This window comes from Oryzias melastigma, linkage group LG19, assembly GCF_002922805.2.
Source record: "Oryzias melastigma strain HK-1 linkage group LG19, ASM292280v2, whole genome shotgun sequence".
NCBI classification, from domain to species: Eukaryota; Metazoa; Chordata; class Actinopteri; order Beloniformes; family Adrianichthyidae; genus Oryzias; species Oryzias melastigma.
The window spans coordinates 315,660-329,628 of record NC_050530.1 but is presented as its reverse complement, the minus strand read 5'-3'; the positions used below and the strand labels follow the sequence as shown (position 1 = coordinate 329,628).

Genomic DNA, 13,969 nt, shown 5'->3' with positions numbered 1-13,969 from the left:
GACCGCCACGCTTTACGACTCTTAGATGAAGCGTGAAAACTACAGTTAACTTTGAGCCAAGATGGATTTTTAAAATCCCAGAACAAATGTTGAAGGTTTGTTTGGAAGTTTGGACAAAGACACAAAAAAGGAAAAACTGTCTTGAGATGAAATGAAAAATATTATTTGAATATAATTTTCATCAAAATAGTATAAAAACGTCTTTGTCTGAAGTTTAACTCCTTAATGCTTATTGTTGCAAATATGCGACAAAAAACTCTAAAATTACCATTTATTTAAAAGCAAAAGCATACAATTATTTTTTTATTTTTTTTGATAGCTGGAAATAAATTCATGCTTAAAAAATCTTTCCGTCCCGTTTAGCATAAAAAATGAAGTTTTTCTGACTATTTCATCAAAGAAAACAAATTTAGATAAAAACTAAACAAAACATTTAAATTCACAAAGGTTCTTATTTTGCTTATAAAACAAGAGATTACATAAATAACACTTTTTATAAACCTGTATTACCTCACTGAGCTGCTATAGATCAAAACACAACAATTTAGAGGTAAAAATGAACATCTCCAGGAACCAGATTCCTTCTGATGCTTTGCCATTTTCGTCGCTCCTGAAGCGGAGGTAGATACTCCTTCAACCAACGTTTCCAGAAAAGATCTGACATATACTGCACTTGTCTCCATCGTCGGCGAACGTAGATGTCCTCCTAGAAAACACTCCTGGTGGCAGTGAGGGTTTAGATTTGAGGAGCAGTAGATGGTTTGGTGTCAAAGCCTCCAAGTCATTGATGTCAGTGGAGGCCTTGGTTATCGGTCGACTGTTGATGATCGCTTCGGCTTCACAAAAAAGAGTATGAAGACCTTCTTCATCCAGATTCTGAGTCCTTAGCACTGAGTTCATAATCTTTCTATGAAAGTTTAATTTGTTAAAATTGATTTTTTGATCAATACAGTTTAATAAAGTCGTGAATCTGTGACCCTCTGAGTCTAAATGACAATTTGATGCCAATTTAAAGTTTCAGAGTTCACCAGTGAAGATGTGGTTTTACAGGATCTGCAGGAACAGTTGGAAACATCAAATCAGTCGATTTCATCCCAGAAATGCTGTAAATGCTGCGACTGGAGACTCCAAACGTCTCTGGACGTCCACAAGAGCTGCAGACAACAGGACCAACCTCATAATGAGCTCTGCTGCTCCTCTCCTGAGGTCCAACTAGTGAAGCACGAACCAAAACCGCAGGATCCCCAACCAGAACCCCCCACCCCCGAGCGGCTGCAGCAATCAGGATGATGGATTTCTGCCCCGACACACTTCTGCTCCAGCAGGACAATTACAAAAACACCTCTGTGAGCTGGTTCCTTTCTCTGAAGCTCCGCTCGGTCGGTTCCTCACAGCCGCAGGACGTTTCGGCTAGATCTAGAACAGATAGAAGAGCATACATGGAATTAAAAATCAGAACGTCTGAAAAAAAGATTCCAGTTCAGTGAAGAATCTCAGACTTGACTCCTGTTTTCTAAAATAAGCCACTTTTCAAAATAAGAGTCAAAGCAGACGTGATTTTCTTTGTTTGATGAGAGCCGGTGTTGTGCCATGCTGTGCTTCCCCTGTGAGAATGTGTTTCCCCGTCTCCGGTCTCATCGATTTTTTCTCCTATTTGTTCCAAAAAGAAGATATACTTTATTTTTCAGGTTTTGTGAGTTTATTGTCATATTTGTTTTGATTTATATCATTTCTACGTAAAACATCAACAGTTTTTGGCTAATTTAGGATAAGAAACACAATTTATGATAAAAATGATTTTCCTATGGAATTATTTAACAATCGACAGTTACTGAAAATTATCGAGAGACTGGATCTGCGTCCTGACAGAATCTGTGTCCTCTGTTGTTGCTTTACGTAAAAAATGTAGGAAGAAAAATCAAATGTGGCAATAAACTCCCAAAGCAACAGAATGAAGTTTACTGTGAACATCCACCTTCTTTTAACTCTTAATATTTACGAAACAAATCAACGACGTCAGAAGTCGTGCTGCAGCAGGGGAAACAGATTCTGACAGGGAAACATATCTTACCACAGAACCGGCTTCACTCTCGGCCTCTTTTATTGACCTGATGACCAAACCACACATTTGAATATTTTAATATGAATAAATGCACTTAAAAGGAGAATAAGATGCACAAAAAATGTATAAGTTCTAGAAAATCTCAAGATTTTTTTTTCAGTCAATAAATTGGATTTTGGTGTATTTTCTCTTTGATAATAAATCACAAAGTCATTCAGCCGTCACATTTTTGAAGGGGATGATGGGTAAAAACTGGTTTGATTTCACTAAAGAGGATTATTTTTTGGATTCTGGTTTGAAACTCAAAGATTTAAAGTTAAATTTGATCATAAATGTATCAGTTTTTGCCATGTTTTGTTCATTTTAACCAAGGAAAAAGAACAAGTTTATTTATCATGAAAGAAAAGTTGGATTTTGATCTAAAGCAACTTTTATACAAAAAATAATAATAAAAATAATATGGTCCTTGCCATCAGTACCTGATGCTGCGGGCCATAACAATTCAGAATAAATTACGCTTTGTGTCTCCCTGAAGGAGTCATAGTCAGGTCAGGAGAACGCTCAGTAATGCAGGCACAGAGGACCAAACAAGACTTCGCACTGACTGAATACTGCTGGGAGTGACAGCAGGGGATGATGGGAAATGTAGTGAGGAGACCCAGGAAGTGGCAGTACTCAGGTGATGGATCCGCCTCATTTAAAGATGGTTGAAGAAGCTTCAGAGGAGGATCTGATGGGTGGGGGCGGGGTTTGTGAGGTTAATACTGGTCTACTGAGAATCCACTTAGAGGCAGTGACATTTGTTGTGAAAGAAAAAAAACAACAAAAGACAACAAATAAAATATATTTTTATTGTTCTTCAACATCAAATGTTGTATTTAAAGCCCGACTCTGATGAAAATTGTCTTTTTTTGTGTTTTTAACGAGTTCTTAAGTTGTTTTTTGATAATGGAGGACATTTAGAAAGAAAATTCATGTTATATGATCATTTCTGAGAATTTTTTTATTCAAATTGTTGTGAATCTGGAGCAGATTGTTTGAAAAAGATCATAATGTTTGGTAGAAAGTGTCTTTGGTGGGTTGTGAGCTTCACATGAGGCTGTAAACTTGCAGGAGAACACATAAGCTTACAACAATGGGAATAGGGGGCGGGGTTGCCCCGCACCAACACTTCACCCTGCACCTCAGAGGTGAATTTCTACTGAAATCCTGCCGCTCTGCAGAAACTATGTCCCAGAAACTGCAGTTTTTTTAGATTTTAGCAAATCATCAGAATTAAAAGACCCACTAATTTAAAAACAGATCAGATCAAAGTAAAAGCCTGCAGGTCAGATCCATGCGCTTTTATTTTGTAGTATGTTGTTTGTGTGCCGGCTGGAGGAAGCGTGGCGCTCCATCCTGTCCTCGCCATCATCCATCACTGAGAGAGCACCCTAAGGCAGGGGCCGCTTTCCCATCATCCCTCAGTCAATGAGGCCGTTCCCCTCCGTATTAATGGACCGTCGACTGGCACCGAGCAGCCGCCATCGTTCCCTCCCCGCTCCCTTTACGAGCCTCTTGGTTTTCCCTCCTTCTCTTCTCTGCGTCGTCTGTCTGTCGGAGCTTCAGTCCGTAAATCAGCCGGTCGTTCTACGCGTCACAAATACGACACGGCGAGTGCGGACGCTTTCATCCTGTCTTCATGTCAGACTGGAACCAGGCTCCACGGTTTGGGTTCTCCTCGCCTGCTGCTCCTCAGCTCTGCTCTTCTCAAATTTATGAAAGCTCTTTTCAGGAAATCCATCAGGGAACGCTCGCTCACTGGAGCAACTCAGGAAAATAAAACTTTGGATGAATTAGTGCTAATGCTCTTTAATAGGAAATGTGCTTTAAAGAAGTCTGGATGGAGATGCAGCAGAGAGGAGACGTCTGCTTCCTGATTGTGAAGGACGAGGAACGAAAAAAGGAGACGTCTTTTGATTTAAAAAAAACAGACCACAGTCATCATCATAATCTGGGCTCTGAAATGAGGTTTTCCTTTGTGTTCCTAGAAACATAGATGGATTCTCAAACAGAGAAGCTCCAAGAATTGTTCTGCCTCTCCTGGAGGTGTTTCAGTTTGGCCACTAGGTGGCGATCACACTACAGCATTACACTTTACTCCAGAAGAAGAAGGAGTATAAGAAGCAGAAGAAGAAGAAAGAATGAGCAAAAACCAACACTTGTGTCAAAGTCAAGGCCCGGGGGCCGGATCCGGCCCTCCAGGTAATTCAATCCGGCCCTCCAGATCATTTGATTTTATTGTTATTAATGACCCGATGTTATCTTGAGCTCATTTCTAACTTGTATAATTTTGATAAAATATATTTATATGGAGAGTAAAATATTGAAAGTTATTTAAGGTTTAAGTTGATTTATTCTGGAATAAAATTCCTGCATTTTTATTATTCAGAATTATGTTAAAAAGTTACAGTTTTGAAGTTTTAAAAGTTGGTATTCTGCAGCTTTTTGGAATATTTTGATATTTACCAAGATTTTTAGATTATTTTGAAGTTAAGCTAATATACATTTCAGCTAAATGCTAGCTGTTTTTTTCCCTCTTTTTTTGATAATTTAGGCTTTTTTTCATTTTTTTGCAAATTTTTGATTTTAGGTAATATTTCAACTACATAGTAGCCGTTTTTTTTAATATTTTAGGCTTTTAGCGTTTATATCTATCAATTTCAGCATCTTCAGCCATCAGCACTAGCATCTTCAGCGGCCAAATTCAGCTTACAGCATTCACACTAGTATTATTGCAGGTAATACTATATATCTAGTCCATAAATATGTTAATAATGTTTTAAACTTTTTAAAAATGTAGTTTTAGAGAGTTCAGTAAATGTTTATCCTGTTCGGCCCGTGAACTAAGGTGTGTTTTGGATTTTGGCCCCAAATTTGTTTGGAAAAGTTTGTAAAATTCATGTAAAGATGTTAATTTACTCAGCAATGTATCTTTCATGTCGACCAAGCGTTAGCATTAGCCATCCTATGGGAAGTCCCATTATACGTTAGCATCAAGCTACTGGACTTAAGCATTATTCGTTAGATCGATTTCTACTTTTATTGATCCATTAAGCTTAGATCGATTCAGATCCATTAATCAATTTTATCAATCCAACCCTAATGAAGGCAACTAAAGCAGAACATAGGTTTTATTTTGAAACGTTTATTAGATGTACTTTGCACACTTGCTCGCGTGGTTTCCGGTTTAGGTGGTTAATAGACCCAACTTCACTAAAAAGTGCTCGAGGACCTCCTCGAAAGGGACATTTTTCACCTGAAGGAGCCGATCCTCATTTGAATCAAACTGTAAAATTTAGAAAATCAGCTAAAAAAATTCAGAGAAAAGGCATAAATATGGGTTTACGTGTCATTGCTGGTCTGATGTAATAAAAATACGGCCCATGTTGCAAAAATGAATGTCTTTTACGCATTATTGTTAGAATGTGTTCACCTGTTTTTGCTATTTTCCCAACAATTATCCTCTTATATTTCCCACAACAAGAAAATTCCTTCACGATTCCGTAAGAAACAACTTTTATTTCAATCAATTTTCTAAATTTTCTAAATCCTTTATGATGAAAGCCTCTAACCTGCAGGATATAAATGTATTGTATTTTTATCTCCTCCTCAGTGATGCGTTCAAAGACCCTCTCAGGTAACGGTCACATGACCTCCTCCTGAACTTCCTGACGTCCAGCCCTCCTGTGTTGGCTCCTCTCACACCGCGGTGACCCCTCCGCCTGTCTGGTTCCTCTCTGTTCGGTTCCCCGCTCTTGTGTTTCACATTTCCTCTCAGTTTAATGTTTGTTTTGTGTTTCGGGGAGTGAGGTCAGCCTGCTGCCGTCTGCCAAACACCTCTAATGAACGCATCTGATACCGCCGTTTCCCCGCGCTGCCGAGAAACTCAAGCAAAACTTGGCTTCAGACTGAATTAAATCATTTGTTTGCGTACTTTCACAAACTGACAAAGTGGATGATTTAATTTAACTCAAAAAGCAGCAGACCCCCCCCGACTGTTTCAGTCTGAACACGCCAAAAGTCGTTGTGTACAGCTTTCATGGAGTTTCCTGATCTACCTGAACACACCTGACAGTCTTCAGGTTTCTTTGTGTTTCTTGGTTTCCAGGCCGGATTCGTAGAGAGTCTCTGTCCCAAAATGTTGATTCTGCTTCAAACTGAACAACAAACTTCTTCTAAAAACATTTAGTTTCAGGCCTCAAACAGTCTTCAGCTATGGAAAACATCAGAAAGGTTTTTCTTAGGAACTGAATCACGTCTGTCCCAGACAGGCGAACTAACCTGCCTACAAATGGGTTGACCTGGACAGGTTCTGAGGGTTTTTGGGGAGTGAAAATGGAACTTACCATTTGTGTGCATGTGGCAAGTGTATTGTGAAGTATTCATAAAGTTACGTTCACACCGGAAACCAGCCGGGGCATCAAGGTTTCAACGTTAGGTCAATGTACAGACGCAATCTGAGGTCTTGTGGCACGATTTAGGTCTGGCGAGGTTGACGCGGCGCTTCAACCAATCAGGGACCCAGCTTTGGGCACGTGACCAAGGGTAGAAATATAAATCCAATATGGCGGCTCAATGGGAGGATTTTTGTCCTGAGCTTCCATCTATCTTCCTAACCCGCGAGGGCTTATATATATATATGTGTGTGTGTGTGTATACTGTATATACATATATATATGTATACTGTATATGTTTATATATATATATATATATATATATATATGTATGTGTGTGTGTGTGTGTGTGTATACTGTATATACATATATATATATGTATAGTGTATATGTTTATATATATATATATGTGTGTGTGTGTGTGTGTATACTGTATATGTTTATATATATATATATCAGTATATATTATTTATATATACAATATATATATGTCTACATATATATGTATATACAGATATGTATATATATATATATATAAGTTTATATATATATATATATGTATGTATGCGTATTTATATATGTATATGTAATATATAAGTATATATTATATATATAGATATATGTAAAACGGTATATATAATATATATCTTTTATTTGTATGTATATGTATATATATATATATATATATATATATATATATCACCTTAATTCTTTAAAAAGACCTTTATTTTTTATTAAGGATCCCATTGAAGCACCTTTTTGACTTTTGGAAACAAAAAAGTTTGCTTAAATTAATCCAATATTTAGATATATTAAGTAAATTCTATTATATAAATGTAGGCTAGTTGTTGCAAAAATATCCTGTCATTAAGAGCTCTATACCAATACAGTGCCACCTGTTGGTACAGAAGAGATCAGCAAAACTTTAGGAAAAAATAATTTATCACCAAAACTGTTAAAAACTGAACTGGAAAGTTGAAGCCAAACATTTGTCCAGATGAGAAAATCTTTTCACAGTGCATATTATTCTTCTTTTTTCTGGATGAACGTCCACATTTTATTTAGTTCTGTCATCACCGTCTGCTTTTCGTCTTCTCCCTTCACTTCTGATGCGGCAGACCCTGGAGATCCGTTAAGGTTAATGTTCTGTCGCTGCACAAATCCTGCTTTTTACGGCACGTGGGAGACGCAGCAGTTTAAACCCGAATGAGAGGAGACTTTTCCCTTTTAACAGCTCTGAAGAACAAACACGGGGGAGAGCTTTGTGCGGCGCTGATTCATCGCCATCGCCGGTTCCCTGTTGGCCGCAGAGCGGTTTGCTTTGGGAGGGTTGAGGGTGCGGGGGGGCCTGAGCTGAAATCCAAAACGCTAAGGTCTGACCGCATAGAAAACAAGCTCGCACGGTGATGCGGAACCAAACGGGCGGGCTCGTTTTCTTCACCGCAGGCTTCCTCCAGGAGGGGGTTCGCCAAGGTAAAGCCGAGCATCCATTCCAGAACAACAGAGGCCTTTTGTCTCTCCTCCTTTCAGGAGGTTTTTAGTTCTGCAGATCATTTTTATGTGAAACGATGAAATAAAGAAAAACGACGGGAATCAATCATGAGGCTCGTCGCACAAATGTCTTCATCTTGACTTCCTTCTCTTCTATGATGGAGTATTAGGACCACAAAATACGTAATATTACGAGATCCATCTGTCTAAACCAATTTTGTCCTTTTGGGGTCACGGGGCTGACGGAGCCTAACCCAACCACTTGTGGGCGGAGCCAGGGTCTGTCGCTGGTCGGAGTTTAGTTGTACATTTATTAGAGAAAAATGCGTACATTTACAACTTTTTTCTAGTGAAATTTCAAGAGAACCGAACATTTTAGTGTTTTTTTCTCATTAATTCTGACTTTTTTCTTGTAAATTTACTTTGTAAACTTTAAAACATGTAGATTTTCAAGATACTAAAGTTTTAATTTGGTCTATGACTTTTAAAGTTGTAAATATACATCTTTGTTATCATGATTTAAAAGTTACGTCTTTTTTCTTGTAAATTTACAACTTTTTTTCTTATAAAATTACAAGATAACAGACAACTTTGATGGTTTTTGTCTTGTTATTACTTTTTTCTCATAAATTTACATTGTAAGTTTTAAAACACATACATTTTTAAGAAAATAAAATCTAAATTTAGTCTAAATTTATGACTTTATTTTTGTAATTTAACAATTAAGACTTCTTTCTTTCTAACATTTTTCTTGTAAAATTACGAGACAACTGACAATTTAGGTTTTTTTTCCTCATTAATTCCAACTTTTTTCTCGTAAATTTACTTTGTAAATTTTAAAAAGTTTAATTTTTAAGATAATAAAGTCTAAATTTTAATCTATGACTTTGAAAATCGTAAATATACAACTTTATTATCGTAATTTAACAGTTACGATTTTTACTTGCAAATTTACAACTTTTTTCTTGTGAAATTACGAGAAAGCACATACATTTTCAAGAAGTTGTTTAGTCGATGACTTTATTATTGTAATTTAACAGTTACGACTTTTTTCTTATGAATTTACTTTTTTCTTGTAAAATTACGAGACAACTGATAATTTTGGCGTTCTGTTCTCGTTAATTCCAACTTTTTTTCCAAGTAAATTTACTTTTAAATTTAAAACATGTACATTTTCGAGAAAATAAAGTCTAAATTTAGTCTATGACTGTTAAAATCGTAAATATACAACTTTATTATCGTAATTTACCAGTAATGTCTTTTTTCTTGTAAATTTACAACTTTTTTCTCACAAAAATACTAGACAAGGGACAACTTTGGTTTGTCGTTAATTATGTTGTAAACTCTAAAAAGCGTAATTTTTTAAAGAAAATAAACTCAACATTTTGTCTGTAACTTTTAAAGTTGTAAATACACAAATTTATTTTTCTAATTTAGCAGTTACATGTTTTTTTGTAAATTTGCAACTTTATTCTTGTAAAATTACGAGACAACAGTCAAAGTTTGTGTTTTTTCTCGTTAAATATGTCTTTGTTCTTGGTCTTTTTCTTGGTCTTTTTTCTGACAAAAATACTAGACAACGGACACCTTTGGTGTTTTTTGTCATTAATTATGTTGTTGCTTTAAAAAGCGTACATTTTTAAGAAAATAATGTATAAATTTTGTCTATAACTTTAAAGGCGTACACAACTTTATTATTATGATTTAACAGTTACGTCTTTTTGATTGTAAATGTACAACTTTTTTCTCGTAAAATTACGAGACAACAGTCAAACTTGGTGTTTTTTCTCGTTAGCTATGATTTTTTTACCATAAATTTATGTCTTAAAGTTGTAAATTTACGACTTTGAAACATGTTAATTTACGAGAAAAAATTCTAAATTTAGTCTTTGACTCCTGAAGTTGTAAATATGTGACTTGATTCTCATAGTTTAACAGTTACGACTTTTTTCTTGTAAATTTACAACTTTAAAGTCCAAGTAAACATTGTTTTGCTTGTAAACCGGCTTTAATACCGTCATACTCCTCAGCGACTGATCCTAAAGATTTCTGGCGTCTTTTCTTTGATCGTCTTCCTCCTTCGTAGACTTCTCAGCGTTGATCCCTGATATCCAACACATTCTCACTCCCTATTCTTCATATATGGATGAACGGTTCGGGTCACCTCAGCGACACATTTTGATGTTTGAGTGTCCATAACTCAAATATCGTGCTGGCTGATTCCCACCTCTGGGACTCAAACTGATCCAAGGGACGCTTGGTACCGGGTCACAGACAGGGAACAAATGCTTATGCTAATCAGGGGTCCCCGACCATGGGACGCGAACCAGTACCAGTACCCTAACCTGGTACCGGTTCTGGTACCACTTCTCAAGGGTTTGGAACCTGATTTAATGGGAACAGCCCACATGTCATTGGAGTTGGGGACGCCCAAAACGTCAAAAAGTGATGTGGAGGTGGCGGAACCATGCGTCCATATGACGAGTCGGGAGTGAGAATGATGTCATATTTGGCCGCTACCTGCTTTCATGAAAGGATGAAGTTGGACATTTATGTTGTTTGTTGAAAGTTTTTGACTCAGTTTCCAGTTTTCCAACATTAAGTCTTGAGTCACAGTCGGTTGTGATAGTGGAGTCAGACTCAAGACTGTTATAGAAAGGTGTTTTTGTATGGAACCCGATTGGGGCCAAACCTTTTGAAAACTGAAATACTAGAAAGTGAAAGCTGGAAAAACTCAAAATAAATAAAAACAAAATCAGACTTTTAAAAAAGTGAATGGTGACTTCTGCAAGTCTTATGTAACATTTAAGTTTGTTCTTCAAATACTCACTTTTAAGTTTAAAAACAACATTTTTATTTTTAATTTTTTATCAGAAATCTTCACTTTTGACTTTTGGCCCCTTTTCTGTTGTGTTAAGGTTAACCAGAGGAAAAGTCTAAATCTGCTTTTCCTCCTTAAATGTAGGAGGACTAACCAGTCGGTTAAACTGATGTTGCTGCTGAGTCTTCTGGAGTCTGGAGGACGCCGCAGGTCAGAGACTCTCCCCAGAAGAAACTAAAGACGAAACCTTCAAACCGATCTAAACCGGTTTCAGTGGATGTTAAGTCTGGTCCTTTTCTCAGCTGAACATCCTGTGGATCATTAGGCTCCCACCAGGTAAAGGTGAGTTCCTCCTGAGTTCATCCGTCTCCATCTGGAAGCAGGTCTGGACTTGATTGGGAGGCAGCGAGGCGGCTAATTTGTCATCATTTAGGTGACAACTTGTGCGAGTGACACGCTCCGCCGCTGACCTCTCTGCGCTTTGAAGCGATAACAAACCTTGATGTGTGGAGCCGAGTGAGAGGAGGAGAACCAAAGAGGAAAGCAGGAGGTGCTGAAAGGAGAAGCAGGGCCTCTGGGAGGAAAACCCACTTCTCCAGACTTCAGAAGACATTCACATTTTAACGTTTCTTTTAATCTTCATAACATGTCAGCGTGTTTCATCTGCTCTGGTGTGTACTGTATTTGTCATCACTTGTTCTTAAATATGGAAAACGTTCGACTGGAGATGTAGTTTCTCTTCAGATGGTTCCTGGAGTTCACTTCAGTGATGTGTCCGTCATCAGAGTTAACGTTCAAAGTGATGAAACCCTGCTGAGCTTTACTTCACTGAAATCTGACTCCACATGAGCTTCAGGATCAGTTTGACCTGAAAAAATGACAAGATTCCCTGAAATAGATCCAAACTAGCTGTGCCTCCAAGTTGTGCAAACTGGATTTGTGATTCTGTCTGATAAAAACACGTCAATTTTAAAAAAACAAACTCACATTTATAGAAAGAATGTTTTTGATCTTGAGAAGTTGGTTTTTTAAGCGTATCGAAATTGACATTCAGCAAAACTGAAATAGAACCTTTTTTGGATCGAATGAGTCACATGACCCAAGTCCAGCTGTGCAGGACATTGGCGGCTGCACAGCTTATCGTGGTGTCTGGTATCAACTGGAGCGTCCGGTATCCACGGTGGATACAGGATCCATGTGGATTTGTTGGATCCACAGCTCCTTTTTAAAATCACCCATCACGATTTCCAAAACTCACGTCATCCGTAGCCACTCCCACGTTGCTCGCCGCTCCGTGGCCTGAATATAATACGACGTCTCCTTTGATAGAAGATGATGAGCTCTAGTGATGTGGCAGAAACTTGAATGCATCTACTTTAATTCTAAACGACTTATCGTGTTGGTTTATGTTTATTCAAATAATTAGGATTTAATGAAAACATTGCAACTGCAAAACTGTTTTTTTTTTGCATTTCTTAAATTTTTTTGAACATATGTGTCATGGGAATGTAATTAATAAAAGAAACAGAATTTATTTTTCCAAACAGTTTACGTCCACATCAGAAAACCAAGATAATGACCAAACATACGCTCCATGAAATACATCTTTTTAGGTTTCCCTCCATAAGAATTGATCATAAATGTTCCTCTCTGCTCGTGTTCTGATGAACTCCATGGTTTCTACAGTCAAACGTATAGAAAATGGTTCTGTCCTTTCATTTGTCCCGTTTGTCCCGCTCCAGACCAGAACCTGAGCGGTTGCTGACTTCCTGTGTGCAGCTGTGCTTTAGTGCTTGTTAAATAAACAGGTTGGTGAGGTTACTCACTGTAATATTTCAGCAGCTCGAGCATCTCAATCAGAAGAAAAACGGAGGTCTGGGGTTCACAGTTGGTAAATAAAACAGGTCTGGAGTTGATCGAACGACGTACTGAGATTCATACGATCTCTGTAGGTTTTAAAGGACTTTTAGATTTCCAATGAGCAGCAGGTTTACAGTCACACGAGTCGGCACAGATTTCATCAAAGTTTTTACACTCATTACAATTTTCTGGAGATTTAAAAAGATCAAACCACTTTAATAATCTTGAGAAAGTTCAATGAGAGAATAAAAATGTAACCCAGTACCATCAAGGCTGAAACACCGGCCCATGCTTTTATTGTGGTGGGGCCTAACTCCATTTAAGTTCTAAGTTGATGAATGCACTTCCTGCTGCCGCCGCCACCAGGCCACCTCTCCTTCGATACCCTTCGATCTCCTCATCGGTGAGTGTCGCGATCACATGACTGTCTCTCTGACAACAGAATCACTCCAGGCTAACGTAGCAAAAGGCTAACCTCTCATGGTTTATGCAAACCTTTCTCTTCCTTTGGTTTACTTGATTGATTTTGTTTAAATTCATAGCTGAGATTTTTCCTTCTATCTTGGTTTAATTTTCCATTTTTGTAGAAGTCTTTTGGACAACTTTTCATACATTTGATGAAGAGGAAAAAAGCGCTATTTGAATTTGAAATTGGATTACTTTTTTTTTTTATTCCTGGGGGAAAAACACAGTCTATTTAAATGGAATGAAAGTGAAAGTGTCTTGAAATGAAACCCTTGAACCAAATAGAATTATATTTCTATGAGTTTGAACTGGATATTTAATTTTTGTCTTCCTACAAACTTTAATTTGTAAGTGAGCTAATCTTTGATTTAATTATTTCCTTCACGGTGGATAAACTGCCTTCGTTGTGATTCTCATTTGATATTTTCGGACTCATCCTCGGGCAGGTTTTTTGTGTATTCTTACGTCTCAAATGGATGGCGAGCTGCCCAACTTGAACCCAGCTGGACGATAAACATCCCATCAATCTGCGATAGAGCCCAACGGATTATCACCACAATGCAGTGAAATTCTCAAGATTCATGAACTTGATTTCAAATCTACCTTCATCCCCCACAATCTTCCTCCTCAGCCTTCAGTCCCTATTTTGTATATATATTTTTTTCTCCAATACAATCAATTGAAATCTTTATCAGTCTTTGTTTCATTCACACATGTTTGGCTCCTTGAGACGAACCTTTTCTGTTCATGTCAGAGCGCCTAGCCTCATTTAAAGACTCGTTAAGTCTGTAAAACATTTGGGAAAAAATCTCAGGTTCTATAATTAAGAGACAA

General features: G+C 37.4%; 1 long non-coding RNA gene across 1 annotated transcript; it reads left to right on the top strand.

Moving 5' to 3' along the window:
• Positions 1-4,260: 4,260 nt before the first annotated feature.
• Positions 4,261-13,074, top strand: LOC112154546. The gene is made up of 4 exons (XR_002920666.2): positions 4,261-4,306; positions 5,718-5,741; positions 10,955-11,152; positions 11,244-13,074. It is a non-coding gene; the product is annotated as an uncharacterized LOC112154546 (long non-coding RNA).
• The last annotated feature ends 895 nt before the right edge of the window (positions 13,075-13,969 follow it).